A 14,543-nucleotide genomic window follows, 5' to 3' on the forward strand; every position below is an offset into this window, starting at 1 on the left:
TTTTTTGTTGTTGTAAGAACAGGCTTACTGGTGTGGTTGTAAAAGTACTTAATAATTAGTTAAATCTATGCTATTTATGTAAGCATATTATGTGTAAGTCTGTCCATATATGAAAAGTTTGGATTCGGTAAGATTTTTGAAAATGTTTTTGAGTGAATTTGTCCTATGCTCACCAAGGCTGTATTTATTTAGTCACAAAAATACAGTAAAATGGTAAATAATATTGTGAAACATTATTACAATTTTAAATAACTGATTTCTATTTGAATATATTTTTTCTGTGATGGCATAGCTGAATTTTCAGCAGCCATTACTCTCGTCTTCAGTGTCACATCATCATTCCTCCTTGCTGCTCAAGGAATATTTCTTACTATTGTTATTATTAATGCTGAAAACATTTGTGCTGCTTAATATTTTTGTGGAAACCATGATGCATTTTTTTCAGGGTTCTTTAAAAAGAGCAGCATCTTTTGTAACATTAATTTATAAGTGTCTTTATGGTCACTTTTGACATAAATTTAATGCATCCTTGCTGAATAAAACTATTAATTTCTTAAAAAAAAAAAAAAAAATTCTTACAAACCCCAAACTTTTGAAAGGTAGTGTAAATTCTGAATCACCTCTTCATTATTATTTATTGAAAAGAGTTTCCTGAGGCTAGCATATATTTTCAGTTGTTTTCAATGGGAGTGCCGTTTTTTTTTAAATGCCAGGACAAGCGTCTTTTTCATGCTGAGCACGGAGCGCTCGGGCGGTTTTTTCTCTGTGCCGAGAGAATGTTCAACTTTGGGTAAAATGCAGATCTCATCACTGTCACTTTTTAGTCAGCCGTCCAATCACAGTGGAGGAGGGGTGGGGCAAATACCACTGTGATCAACTGTCACATCCTCCTTGTACAGGCTCAACAACAGTGGAGGAGAAGTTATTATTGCCGGTCTCTGAGTAATATATGGGATTCCCGGACTACTACGAATATTGATATGAAAAATAATGCAAAAGTAATTCATTCACGATGCGTCTGCCACATTACTTCTGCCAGTATTCAGTATCATAGCAACCAAAGCGTCTCAACTGAAAAAATGCTGCACCGCAAAAGTGTTCAAAAACGCTCACAGCTAGGCGTTTTCAGCAGAGCACCTGGTGTTTTCAGCTGACTAAAAAGGCTTTGGTGGACACACGGCCTAAGAGCGTTGAAGTGTCTATAGTGTTATGAGATGACATCATACACAAAGAATATGAAACTAAACTATTTTTAGGATTAGTTTTATAGCATGTCACAGCCGTGGTGTGTAAATGTTTGGGATCTGTTGTCGTGTCTGCAATATATTATGTAAAAAATTTAATGGCTGTTACGGAGAACATTGCGACACACTTCACCTTTAAAGGGGTCATATGATGTTGCTAAAAAGAACATTATTTTGTGTATTTGGTGTAATGAAATGTGTTTATGCGGTTTAAGGTTAAAAAAAAACATTATTTTCCACATACTGTACATTATTGTTTCTCTTCTATGCCCTGCCTTTCTGAAACGTGTTGATTTTTACAAAGCTCATCGGTCTGAAAAGCGAGGTGTTTGGAGAAATTACAAACAACAAGCGCTACTCTACACTGCTCAAAACTTGCGTTTGAATCATCAGTGGCAGATCCTTTAAATATGAAAACGTACTTACAGTCTGTGAGTCAGAATAACCGGCATTGTAGTCTACTCTCCCAGGAAACAGTCCTCCATAAAATGCGCTGCACACATCTGAATATTTGGGTTGAACTGTTCTGGAACAGTGTTGTAAATACAACTTAACCACTGATTTCTAGTCGTGTCCTCTTTTGGAAGGCCAAACTAAACAAAGTAGTTTCGCTTTCAGAGAAAGGAAAAAATGTAAATCGCATCATATGACCCCTTTAATCTAAGAGCACTGATTGTGCACAAACCATGAGATTGCGAGTGGGCCAAAAAGGTCTAAAGAACTTGACTGTGTCTTTTCACCAGCCTTTTTTTTGTAAATGTCAGCATCACTCTCTTCATCGCTTTCCCTTTCACTTGGGTGTGCTTCATTGACATGACAAATAACAGTGGGGCTGTTTTGCCAAATCACTTTCATAGCTGCTGCAGGCAATGAAATAAACGCTTTGCTGAGTCCATTCTCACCTAGTGTGTCTTAGAATACTGAGTATAATGCAGTGCCCTAATGCCAAAACAATATGAAGCCCTGGTGCTTTCCTGTGTAAAAGCAACATGTGCCTATAATAACTAAATTACTGCTCAAATTATTTGGACTCTGAGCAGTATCTGTATGAATGTCATTGCATTAGATCAGATTCTCAAACTGGGTTTCATGAGGGAGCTTTAGGGTTTTCGTGAGCTGATGAAAAGTTGATAATAAATTCTATCATAACAATGTAAAATTAAAATAAATCATTTTAAAATAAAAGTAAGACATACTAAAAAAGATTAAATATTTTATTTGATATTACCTGCATGTCATGTGATCATTAAACAATATCAGAGAACCATGAATGTGTCTTTGAATGACTGAAATATTAACTTAAAATCTCAGGGGGTAAAATAGGGTTTTGGCTGACAAAAATATTTAGATAACACCAATAATAAAATACCAACCCAACTGTCATTTATCTTACAGAATGAAACCACAAGCACAATTTCCAGTCAAAAGGTAAAATATTCAAATAGATTTCAATCAAATGGAAATGTAATAATTATTTCTATAAATTAAAGTGTCATGACGCATCTCATCATCCTGTAATGACGAGTACATTTGGCCATTTATAATGTGCAGTTTAGAGATTAAATTGACGTTGAGGTGTTTGTCACATGTTTATGCCCATTATGAACATGCATGACTGTTGCATTGTATGACACAGATAATTTGTGTTAAAATGTTGAAATTGATAGTGACGTGTGTGGCCAGGATCAAGCTTTTAAAACAGCATCCCCATCTAGTGGAAGAGCAGATGAAATGCTTCCTCACAGTGTTTGTGCCGTTGTAGTTCTGCTCCATTACCGAAGGCTGTGTCAGAAAACTGAATAATATATATTGTATGCAGAGGTATAGGAAGACATTAAGGCACGAATTAGGTAACTGCATTAACAATGAAGAGATCTCCTAGAAGATCTTTAATGGCAGCATAGTTTATGTGTATGTATTTTTCTACTGTGCTATGATATCCCACAATCCTGTGCCTAAAAATGGGTTTTGATGTAGCAGCTAAAGGAAGTAATTTTTTGTGTGATTTAATTCTGCTGAGAAATAAGCGTTATAAGTCACGAAATGTTCATGATTATATCTAAAACTTGATTTTGTTTTGGATCATTCGACTTGACTTTATGGAGGCGCCTATTAAGTTATTAACTGTCTGGGCAGCCAACATGTGGGAAAGTTTATAAAAAATATATTCTTACAGTTTTGAATGATGAAAAATAGATCAGGTAGACACACTGTTATGTAAAATAATTCCAAAAACTATTTAAAAAAACGATGAAAGATCCTTTTGTTTTATTTTCTAAAACAAACATTTATAAAATGTTTATTTTACATTGTAATGAAACAATTATATATTTAAAAATATATAAATATTTTTTTACATAGCTATCCGATCTTGAAAAGACCTTGTGTAAATGTCCTCCAAAACGCTTTCGAGATGGATTTAAATCCAATCACTCAGACCACTTCAGGAGGTGGTCTGGGATGCATTCCAGACGAAACTGGACAAGTGTTAATGCATCTGGTTGTTGAAACCACATAGGTAGTCAAAAAGGAATTAATAGTCAATTACGGAAAGAAATCGACTGGAAAGTAAAAATGAGATATTTCAATACTCCTTGTGTGATTTCTACATATGTAAAAGAACTATCTGTAGCACTGTGTTGGAGAAAATGTGGTTAAATAGGAGATCATACTCATATTTTTTGGGATTGCCCAAAAATTCAAGAATTTTGGAAAAATGTTAAAAAAGAAATAGACAAGATACTAGAGGCAGAAATACCTCTAGATCCAGTGGTGTGTTTATTGGGTGCATTGCCTAAAAAATGTACAATGAGAAAAATAGATATGTACTAAGGATATTGTTATTGATAGTTAAAAAAAATGATAACAGAACATTGGAAGGAAGAAGGTTTTCCAAGTTTGGTTCAATGGACTAAACAAGTTTATATATTGGAAAAAATGACGGCATGTCTACAAATGAAGATGGATATTTTTCTGCAAAGATGGAAGAGTATTACCAGATATTTAGGTATGTAATTTAAGACGGGTCAACTAATGTAATATTAATGTAACATTAATGTTACATTAATGTAACCTGCTCTCGGAATTTGATGAACAAATGTTTCCTCCGCAAAGAGAATCTGCCACAAATGAAAGTGAGTCGCAGATTCTCAACACACAGTCATCTTCATTAAAAGTAGTGAGACTAAATTATTTTACGAGTGCTGATGCCACGCTCTCTCCTATTGCGGTCTTTGGTTTTGAAATTGGCCGATAATGAATACAATGCAACGCATATTTGTTGCTTTCATTGAAGTGTACTCCGTTAAATTCGCGGGAATTGAAGATCGGATTTGTATCCCTTTTCCACATACACAATTATGTGGCCAAGTGTAAATGGAACCATTTGAACAAATCAGATAGATATCCGATCACTAAAAACATATTAAGTGACCAGGTGTAAACAAGGCCAAAGATAGCAACTGTACCTAAGGGGGTGGGGTTTTGGTTCCACACCATAGAGGAAACACCTTGTTTTTTTTTTTTTTATCATCAAGTTCTTAGTATGTGTTTCTTTGAATGTGAAGTGATTGAACTGGCCAGTTTTTCAACTCAGATAGTATATCTCTCACCCATATAGCCTTATGTTTACTCTAGCATGCCTCAGTGACTGTTTGTAACTATACATGATATAGAAAAAAAGCAGTCACCTGCCCCTATTTATACCTCCCTTTGAGCTTGACTGCAGATAAAGTCAAGCGTGGAAAAGCACACAGACAATTCGCTTCTGAGAAATGCTGTGTGTGATTTTTCTGCCTCCTCTGGCTTGTATAAAGTTTCTCAGAGGGTCTGATTGTGTGGGCAGTGCTGTGAGGAGCTCTGAGAGCCTTATATAACCACTGCACAGAGACCATATATCACCTCCTCTGACAACAGTGCTGTTCTTATAGAGCAGAGGCCTTTCCGCTCTTCACTCACCTCACTACATCAAATGAATGAGAGATCAACTGGCGTGTCATTCATTTATATCAGTTCCCATTGTTGGTTAATGTTGTGTCAGCCAGTGTTTTGAAGTTCTGTAAGAAAAAGAGAAGCCCAGAACACTAAACTATTATGCCATCATTTTCTGTGTCGCTCGGTTCTAGTTCCTCTTTTGAGCACTAGATGAGCATCATCAGGGATTCCTCATTGACTTCTATGTACACTCTAAAAAATGATTCAGGGGACCCGTTACCACAACTTAAATAAATTCATGGTTGCAAGTTAAATATTCTAATTTAATAACTGAATTTGCAAGTTGCAAACACAACCCCTCTACAATGTGAGTAAATCAGTTCAGTTGACATAATAATGTCGATGATTACATTAACTTAATATTGTGTGTAATTTAAACTCAAATTTCTGTTGAATTTCTTTCAAAATTAAGTTGTAGTAACTCAAAATTGTCTTGTTAACTTTGGAAATTGGGTAGTGTATTTCTAGCTCCCATAGGACTGGATAAGGAGAATAAATGTTGAAATTAAGTGTTATTTTATGTGTTTTTTTAGTGAAGGGAAAGACCTGTTAGTGTTTAATGCTGTTATGTTTGACATTTTAAAGAGTTTCTGTTATGTTGAAGTTGGTTACCATTGCACTGAAGAGTAGAACACATGAAGGTAAACACTACGTTGACTGTATTAGCAATGACTGCGTAATGCCAGTGAAAAGTAGCATCTTGCTTGTGCATTAAACATGATAATTAAGTTACATTTAGCATGTGCTATGATAGATGTGGATTTGAATAAAAAAAAAAAAAGGATATAAATTGGTTCCAGGCCCACAAATTCATTAGTCGGAGCAACTTAAATTTTTTTGAGTAATCAACTTAAAATTATGTGTTACGAATTATTAAGTAGTTCTTACTCAATGTAGTTTGTTGGTTTAACAATTTCATTAGAAGTTTTCATAACACAAAAAAATTGATGCAAACTGTTGCGTACATTTTTTTTTGTTGAGCTAACATTTTTTAGACTATGGTGTACTATGGAAATCTCATGATGATGGGTTTTTTTTGTCAGGAAGGTTAATGAAGAGCTTGACTTCATAAGTGTCGCTTGTGAATGGGTGTGATCGGTCAGAAGTATGGGTAGTCTTCTCACACACTCACTTACAAACTGTGTGTGTTATGCACTCCTATAGGATCATTTTATTAGAGTTTTACTTTATTAAATGAATGAATCTATAATACCAGCTTACCTTAAAACATAACATGAAGTGTTGATGACTGTAATGTGATTTGAGAGTGTATTTCAATGATGTGTTGAGTTTTATTACTTGGAGTACAGGAGAGCTTAATATTTGTTAAAGGAGGGTTTGTCGACCTTGTCTGATCCAGGGAACCCCCGAAAAATAAAATTGGCAGAAATTTCATGGTACCATAACTTTCAGCTCAAACGAGCATTATTAACTGTCTTTGCCATGTCCAGGATTCATTGTTATGCTGTTTTGTTGTGTAGTGCTGCCCTGATGAAAATATTAAATCATCAGGTATTTACATACACTACCAACCTGCACAGAAAGAAAGAAAAAGAAAGAAAGAAAGAAAGAAAGAAAGAAAGAAAGAAAGAAAGAAAGAAAGAAAGATATTAAATCATCAGGTATTTACATACACTACCAACCTGCACAGAAAGAAAGAAAGAAAGAAAGAAAGAAAGAAAGAAAGAAAGAAAGAAAGAAAAAGAAATGAACACTTTCTGTTCATCAGAATTTTGAAAAAAGTACCACAGTTTCTTCAAAAATATTAAACAGCACAACTGTTTTTAACCTTGATAATAATAATAGTAATAAAAATACATGTGTATTGAGTAGCAGCTCTAAAGGATCATGTGACACTGAAGACTGGAGTAATGACTGCTGAAAATTCAGCTTTGCCATCACAGGAATAAATTACAAATAGAAAACTTGAATATTTGAATATATTCAAATAGAAAACAGTTATTTTAAATTGTAATAATATTTCACAATATTATGCAGCCTGACTGAGCCAAAGAGACTTCTTTCTTTTCCAAATGACAGAATAATAACTGAACTGAACACAAATGATCATGTTTAAAAGTTGACATACCCTTGATTCTTAATACTGGTGGTCCATGAAGGATTCATAGTGGTCTGTGAGTTAAATGACTGATAAAACAAAAATAGACCTAAGTACATGAAACAATTATAATTGATAAAATTTAACTGACCATTTAACATTCAATGAATCAACCAATTTATTAACTCATAATAAATTAAGTCACTGTATTACATAAATTGGTGCTTCTTTTGTCTTCAGTAAAGTAACTGACTATTATACGCTAATGTACACAATTGTTTAGCTAGCAAACAGTCGACTCCTTTAGATTCATGGTTGTGGCCCAAATCATGAATATACACTTAATTTATACTATGCACTCAAACTATGCACTATGTACTCTTCGGTCTAATGAATTTTAAGAGTAATTTGTTATATCCGGCATCAAATTCTGATAAGGAAATAAAGAATACATAAGGAAACTTTTTTTTAGTTAAATAAGTGTGGGTGTGTTCAAATGTGTTCAAATCTGGGTATTTGAAGTGCACTTCGTGTTTGATTTTTCAGTGTAAACACTGTTTATTCTACAAAATGGCATAGAATAGTGCATAAGTATGTAAAGTGCATGTACATTTTATTAGCTAAAATTAGCAGTCTAGTTCATTTCAACAAATTTTTGATTGTTGGTCGCTGCACCCAGATTTGGGGTGTTATGGTGCTGTTTTTGTTTTACTCTGTGAAGACCGCTTGAAAACCACTTTCTCAATGATTAAACCTGCTTTTAGACTCATTCAGTTTTAAATCACTTTTATAATACTTAAAAATTCAACAGGAACAACCAAACAGAGAGCAAGAAACTAAGAAAGAGACCTGTTAAGGCCAGAAAGGAAAATGGAGGACAGTCTTTTAACCCAGGGCGCCCGGAATTGACACACACCAGGAAGACAGAACCGCACTCAGGGGGAGGGACGCCAGCAGCTCAAGCCTCTGTGTGTGTGTGTGTGTGTGTGTGTGCGCGCAGAGGCGGGCCATTCGAGGTTGAAGTGTGTGTTTATGAGAGAGAGGAAGCAAGTGGCTGTTTCTGTGTTTGTGTGAGAGGGAGGACACGTTACCGTTCCAGAGAGAAAGAAAGAAAGAAAAAATCTCTCCTTGGACAGAAGTGGTAGATTTCCAGCAGAGGCACCAATGTGTCACAGGCGGCTTGTCAAAACTTGAAAGGAAGGAAAGCAGCGAGTGAAACGGAGGGAGAGGAGAGAGAGGGATCGGCCATCAGCATGGAGGAGGATGAAGAGGAGGTGTTGGGTTTTCTGGACAAAGTTCTGGAGGATGAAGATGTGTTTGACAATGAGATGGACTTGGACTGTCCATTCACACCAGTGGACTTCAGGACGTTCAAGGTGAGAGAGAGTCAGGCCGAGGAGCACTTCTCTCTTCCTCTGCTGGCTTGCTGACAGAGGTTTCAGTGGCTAAAATTAGTGAGGTGGAAATTATTAAACCTTTTTGCGACGTGGCGTTAGTGTTTGTTCAGTTCGCTGAGTGAGTGTGAATTTTGTGCTTTGTACCAGTCATATGTAGCAACTGTGAGTCTGTAAACGGCCTCTTAATAATCTTTATCCTGCTCTAACACACTCGACGAGACAGGAATCACTCCGATAAGGACAGAAACCAGGCCAGTTTTTACACAAATTCAGGCAGTAATTCACCAACTGTTGCTGTGATTTTGACTCTTTGGCGTTGCATTCAACATATGTTTGTTTTGGGATGTTTAGCATCTCTACAAGAGTATAAAGAAGTCACATTGCCCATGCTGACTTGGACTCCACCAGCAATGACTTCACATGGTAGCTGTATTATTCTCTTAAAGGGACAGTTACCCTGAAATGAAAATTCGTTATTATTTATTATTATTTATTATCATTATTTATTCACCCTCGTGTCATTCCAAACCTGTATGACTTACTTTCTTCTTTGGAAGTTGTATGGAATAAAGCATTGGTGAACATGCTTTATTTGCTCCAAAACATCTCCATTTGTTTTTTCATGTAAAGAAGAACTTCATGTGTGTTTTTAATGACACCGAGTGTCAGTAAATTATGGTAGAATTGTCATTTCATTCATTGGGTAGACTAATGCTTTATAATTGGGTAGACTAATGCTTTATAACATTTTCTCCCACGATGCATTGGGTGCACGGTCACAGATTTTGTGTAACGCTGTGCTTCTAAACGGACTTTAAAACTCATCCTAAAGACTGACCTGAACCATCTGAGCTTGAGTTACTGTTGTCCATGTACACAAAAGATGGAAAAAGAAGGGTGCTGAAAAGAAAAAAGACTGTTGAGCAGACTGTTTTCTATTTAAACTGTGATTGTTCAGAAGATCTAAAAGAGTCCACCCCTTGATAATTTGGTATATCCGTGGATCTATGCCAGTTTCTGTCTTTGTCACTCTATACACAAACGTTTAAAATTTGGAGGGTTTTTTTAGTCTAAAAGCTATTAGTCAAAAATACAATTAAAAATACAATTAAAACAGTAATATTGTAAAATATAATTACAACTTTTAAAAAATGTAATTTCATTTTAATACATTTTACAATGTAATTTATTCCTGTAATGAAAAAGCTTAATATTCAGCAGCCATTACTCCAGTCTTCAGTGTCACATAATCCTGCTGAATTCATTCTAATGTGCTGATTAGCTGCTCAAGAACCATTTCTCATTAACAGTTGAAAACAGTTGTGCTGCTTAAAGGGGCCATATGATGTTACTAAAATGAACATTATTTTGTGTATTTGGTGTAATGAAATGTGTTTATGCAGTTTAAAGTAAAAAAAAAAACAACATTATTTTCCACATACTGTACATTATTATTGTTTCTCCTCTATGCCCCGCCTTTCTGAAACTTGTCGATTTTTACAAAGCTCATCGGTCTAAAAAGCGAGTTGTGCTCTGATTGGCCAGCTATCCAGTGCGTTGTGATTGGCCGGATACCTCAAGCGTGTGACAGGAGCGGCCGGTGGGCTTGTGGCAACCACATGTGATGACCCCGGGCTGGACTCCGCTTCATCCACGGTGAAAGGCGATCCACAGCGCAAAGTTGTAGTATTTCCTCAGCAACCAGCACGGATCAGCTCCAGACATGACGAAGCAGATATTGTCCTCTTTTGGAAGGCCAAACAAAGTGGTTTCGCTTTCACAACGAAACACACAGCACCTTCACAACATGGCGGCAGCAACAATACTACAGCAAGAATAAAAGCTACACCTTCTTTCTTTGCGTGAACATTTGGGTGGTGTTATGCAAATCTTCCCACATTGTGACGTAGACATGTGGGGGCGTGTTAGAACGAGCTGTTTTAGGTAGGCGTGGTTGACTCTTAAATTTTATAAAGAATATCTCTTTGGATTTGAGACTTTAGTCTTTGCAACTTTACAGATCTTCTTTATAAAATCGCATCATATGACCCCTTTAATATTTTTGTGGAAACCATGATATTTTTTCAGCATGATGAATCAAAATTAGTTGGAATATACATTTTTTGTAACATTAGAAATGTCTTTACTGTCAATTTTAATCCACTCTTGCTCAATAAAAGTATTATTTAGAAAATAAATTCTAGTTTCAGGATATCTTGCAAACTCAAACCTGAATTAACTACTGTACGTGAGCACCACAGCTCAACATGTGAAGAGCATGTGTAATAACCATTGTGCCATAGTTCTGACCACTTTGATATTTTGATGTGTTTAGTCGAAAACATGATTTTGGCTCAGATGAAAATGAGGCTTGGAAATACTTTTACAACCATTTTCTATTTTCAACTTTTCCACACTCACTTCAGTCCAACACGGATATTCATTAATAGTGACTTACATAGAACAAATAAAAGCTATTTTAGGTACAGAAATGCGTTTTTCTTTTACATTTGGCAGTACACTGTCCGTTTACAGTCTAGAAAACTTCTCAGTCTCAATAACTTCCTCTTCAGTCCTGTTTGCCATTTCTCTATCTCTCACAAATGACACTAACTTTGTTTTTAAATAATTTTCTTCCTGTCATTAATCCTTATCAATATCTTATCACTATCAGCACTGGGCGTTGAACTAGTCGCAGCTATTCATTAAATAAAAGCCTGTGACACTCAGAATCTGCAACTCAACACACATTACTTCAAATAGCTCTCATTTGAAATGAATGTAATTGCTTTAGGTTCAAAGTCATTTCAAAGAGGAAAAGTGGAATTGTTATGATATATTGTATCTAATGCAATGACATTAAGGGGCCAAAGGGCTATAGTTTACCCAATAATGCAGTGGTTCTCAAACTTTTGACAGCGGCGTACCCCCTGGGACATTTAACATTCTTCTGCGTACCCCCGCTCTTCCACTTAGACCGCAGTCACACCTTTTCTATTAAAGGACAATTTGCCCCCTTAAACTGATTTACAGGTGAATTTTTTTACCTTTATAGAGGCAAATATTTTCTATCCTTATTAATTGTATGTCATGTTTTATGTCATATTCTTAACATTCCATTAAGTGTATTATTAATATAATAAATAAAGCAATAAATGATGGCAAATCGAAGTGATACTTGTAGATTTAAAAATAAAACCGCCAATAGGTGACGGCAAGTCGCTGTCTTAATGAGCCAGGCGTCGCGTCATTCATTCATTCAGTAAAGAAGCAAAATGCTGTAGTTATGAATGGGTTTAATCACTGACTCTCCAAATCGTTCAAAGCCGCAGATTCGTTCACTAATGAAACACCGCTGTATGTTGCTTGGAGACGCAAACCAGGATAAGGATTTCGTTGGAACTATTATTTCGTTGCAAAATAGAACAAACATGACAATATTATGTTTAAAATGTAGGCTACATTTAAAATGTAAAATGTTCACTTAATATTACCTTTTTTTGTTTAACTGTTGTAAAAATTAATGGCACATTTGCCATCCTTTGGATATTCAAGGAAATTTGCATTCTTGCTCGCATCTTAAACATGAAAACAATAACACGCACAGTGTGTCTGTATCGAAGAGAGTTTAAATCGATCTCAGTCCGTGTCAATATTTGCTCTTCATGCTATTAAGTTAAGATCTACTTTAAAGATACATTGAACAGCAGCGCGGTTTGCTAAAGCGGCATATTCAGCGGGCATCCTATCACATGCACGCTGCTTGTGTGGATGCAATCAGTTTTGACGGCAAAAGATGAGGTAAGCTGATTGGATATCATGTATTTGACCGTTTACTTACGGCACTCCCATTTTCCTGTTTTTACAATCATTTTGCTTGTCAGAAATACGTTTGGTTTTAATGTTACTTTTAAGTTGGGGTAGAATTAAATGAATGCCAAAACTCAGAATTTTGTTCGTGTACCCCACTCCGTCATCTCATGTACCCCCAGGGGTACGCATACCCCAGTTTGAGAACCACTGCAATAATGGATATTCTGTCATCACTCATGTGGTATGACATTCTTCTGTGAAATAAAAAAAAAAAGAGAAAGATTTTTTTAAAAGATGTCTCAGTATTTTATTTTTTTTGTCCCTATATTCGATGGTCACCAAAACTGTTTGGTGTTTGGTAACCAACATTATTCAAAATGTAAAGTATCTATCTATATTTTGTTTTCCACAGAAGAAAGTAAGTCATACAGGTTTGGAATGACATGAGAGTGAATAATTGATGAATGAAATGAATTATTTTGGGGTAAACTATGCCTTTAAGGGTTTTTTCACAACCTGTTTCAAAAATAATTCCTTTTTTATTCTTACAATAAGTTCGGTAACGTGTGTTTGACTTTAGTCACTGTAATCTAAACTTTTTGAATTGTTTTCACTTGCAGAGTGTCACAGAATAAATCCACTAGTGCTCTGGACAAAGAAGTGTTTGTTAGTGAATTATAAGGGCAATGTCGTGTATATTTGGCTGCTCTCTTCAGATGTAGTTAGTAATAAGGGTGGTACTTCCTGTCTTTTCATAGAACTGCTGTTTATTCCTTTATGTAATCAACTTTCATGGGTTTTCAAACAAACATAGTCATGTTTTGATTTATCCTCATATATTTGTGGTGGTTTTGGTGGACAGACATGGTGGGAGAATTTACACTTACAGTAATTGTTCTAAAATAGTTTTTACGAAGTCATGTAATAAAGCAAGAACTGTTGCAAATGAAAAAAGTTCAAAGGGAGGGACTTGGTTTAAATGCTTATTTGTAGCTTAAAAAAATTGAAGCAGACATTTGAAAGACGGATTACATTTAAAGGCTCCTTAACTTCTTCTGTTTCACTCAGATTGAATCATGTATTTGTTCAAATGGCTGGGTTTAGAAAGCATGTCTGTGCCTTTGTTTGAACACACACACAAACACACACAGTGTGAACTCTGTACCTGGATGGGTGAATTCACAGGGTGTGCCTGTACCTGAGCAATTTCACACCAGACAGAGAAAAAAAGATCGGAACAGACTAGTACTGTAGATTGTACAGTAAAAGTGAACACAGGATTTTATTACCTACAGGTGGTGCTCATTAGCTGAAGCATATTTCTCAACTGAATATCTCCTGTCTTGTTATTAAGAGAGAGTTTATTCAAAAACAAAAATTCTGTCATCTCAACTTCATGTCATTAAAAACTTGTCATGTGGAAGTCTGAACACAAATGGTGAATTTTGGAAAAATATCCTGGCCACTCTTGTTGCTTCTCCAAAATGACAAAAGCACCATAAAAGTATCAAATAAGTAGTCCAAATTACTTACTGCACTATTTTACAAATCTTCTGCATGAGAATAGCTGCCATTTAAGTTATTTATTGAAAATCTTGACATCTCCGGTCTATTGGTGGGGTCAGAAAAAGTCCATTGTAAATAGTGTAGCAATGTATGAAGCACAGCTCATACAAAACAGCTCATACAAAAGTCACTTTGAACATAAGTGAAATCTACATAGGGAACTTTTTCACCCTTGCCCAAAACTTCAGATTGTGCAGAGTGCTATTGAAATGGCTAGATTTCAACAACAATATTTAGCTGAACAACGGTTAATGTGACTGAACAGGATATTTTTATTAAAAATACACTGTTTGTGCTCCACAGAAGCAGGAAGTTTTGGAGTGACATGAGTGATTTATGAATTGTTTTTTTTTTTTAATTGAATTGTAGTTTTTGGGTGAACTATTTAGCTTTGGGTGTACCGCAATACACAGTAAAGCGCTATATAAATGCTCCATTCATTCATTCATTCATTCATTATTTAACTCTTTC

At 35.5% G+C, this 14,543-nt stretch overlaps 1 protein-coding gene across 1 annotated transcript in view; it reads left to right on the forward strand.

Moving 5' to 3' along the window:
* The window catches only part of LOC107688618 (active breakpoint cluster region-related protein-like), a 172,953-nt gene that overhangs the window by 68,744 nt on the left and 89,666 nt on the right, over positions 1-14,543 (forward strand). The window lies entirely within an intron of this gene.

The sequence above is a fragment of the Sinocyclocheilus anshuiensis genome, unplaced genomic scaffold (genome assembly GCF_001515605.1).
Source record: "Sinocyclocheilus anshuiensis isolate Anshui unplaced genomic scaffold, SAMN03320099.WGS_v1.1 scaffold805, whole genome shotgun sequence".
In the NCBI taxonomy this organism is placed as follows: domain Eukaryota; kingdom Metazoa; phylum Chordata; class Actinopteri; order Cypriniformes; family Cyprinidae; genus Sinocyclocheilus; species Sinocyclocheilus anshuiensis.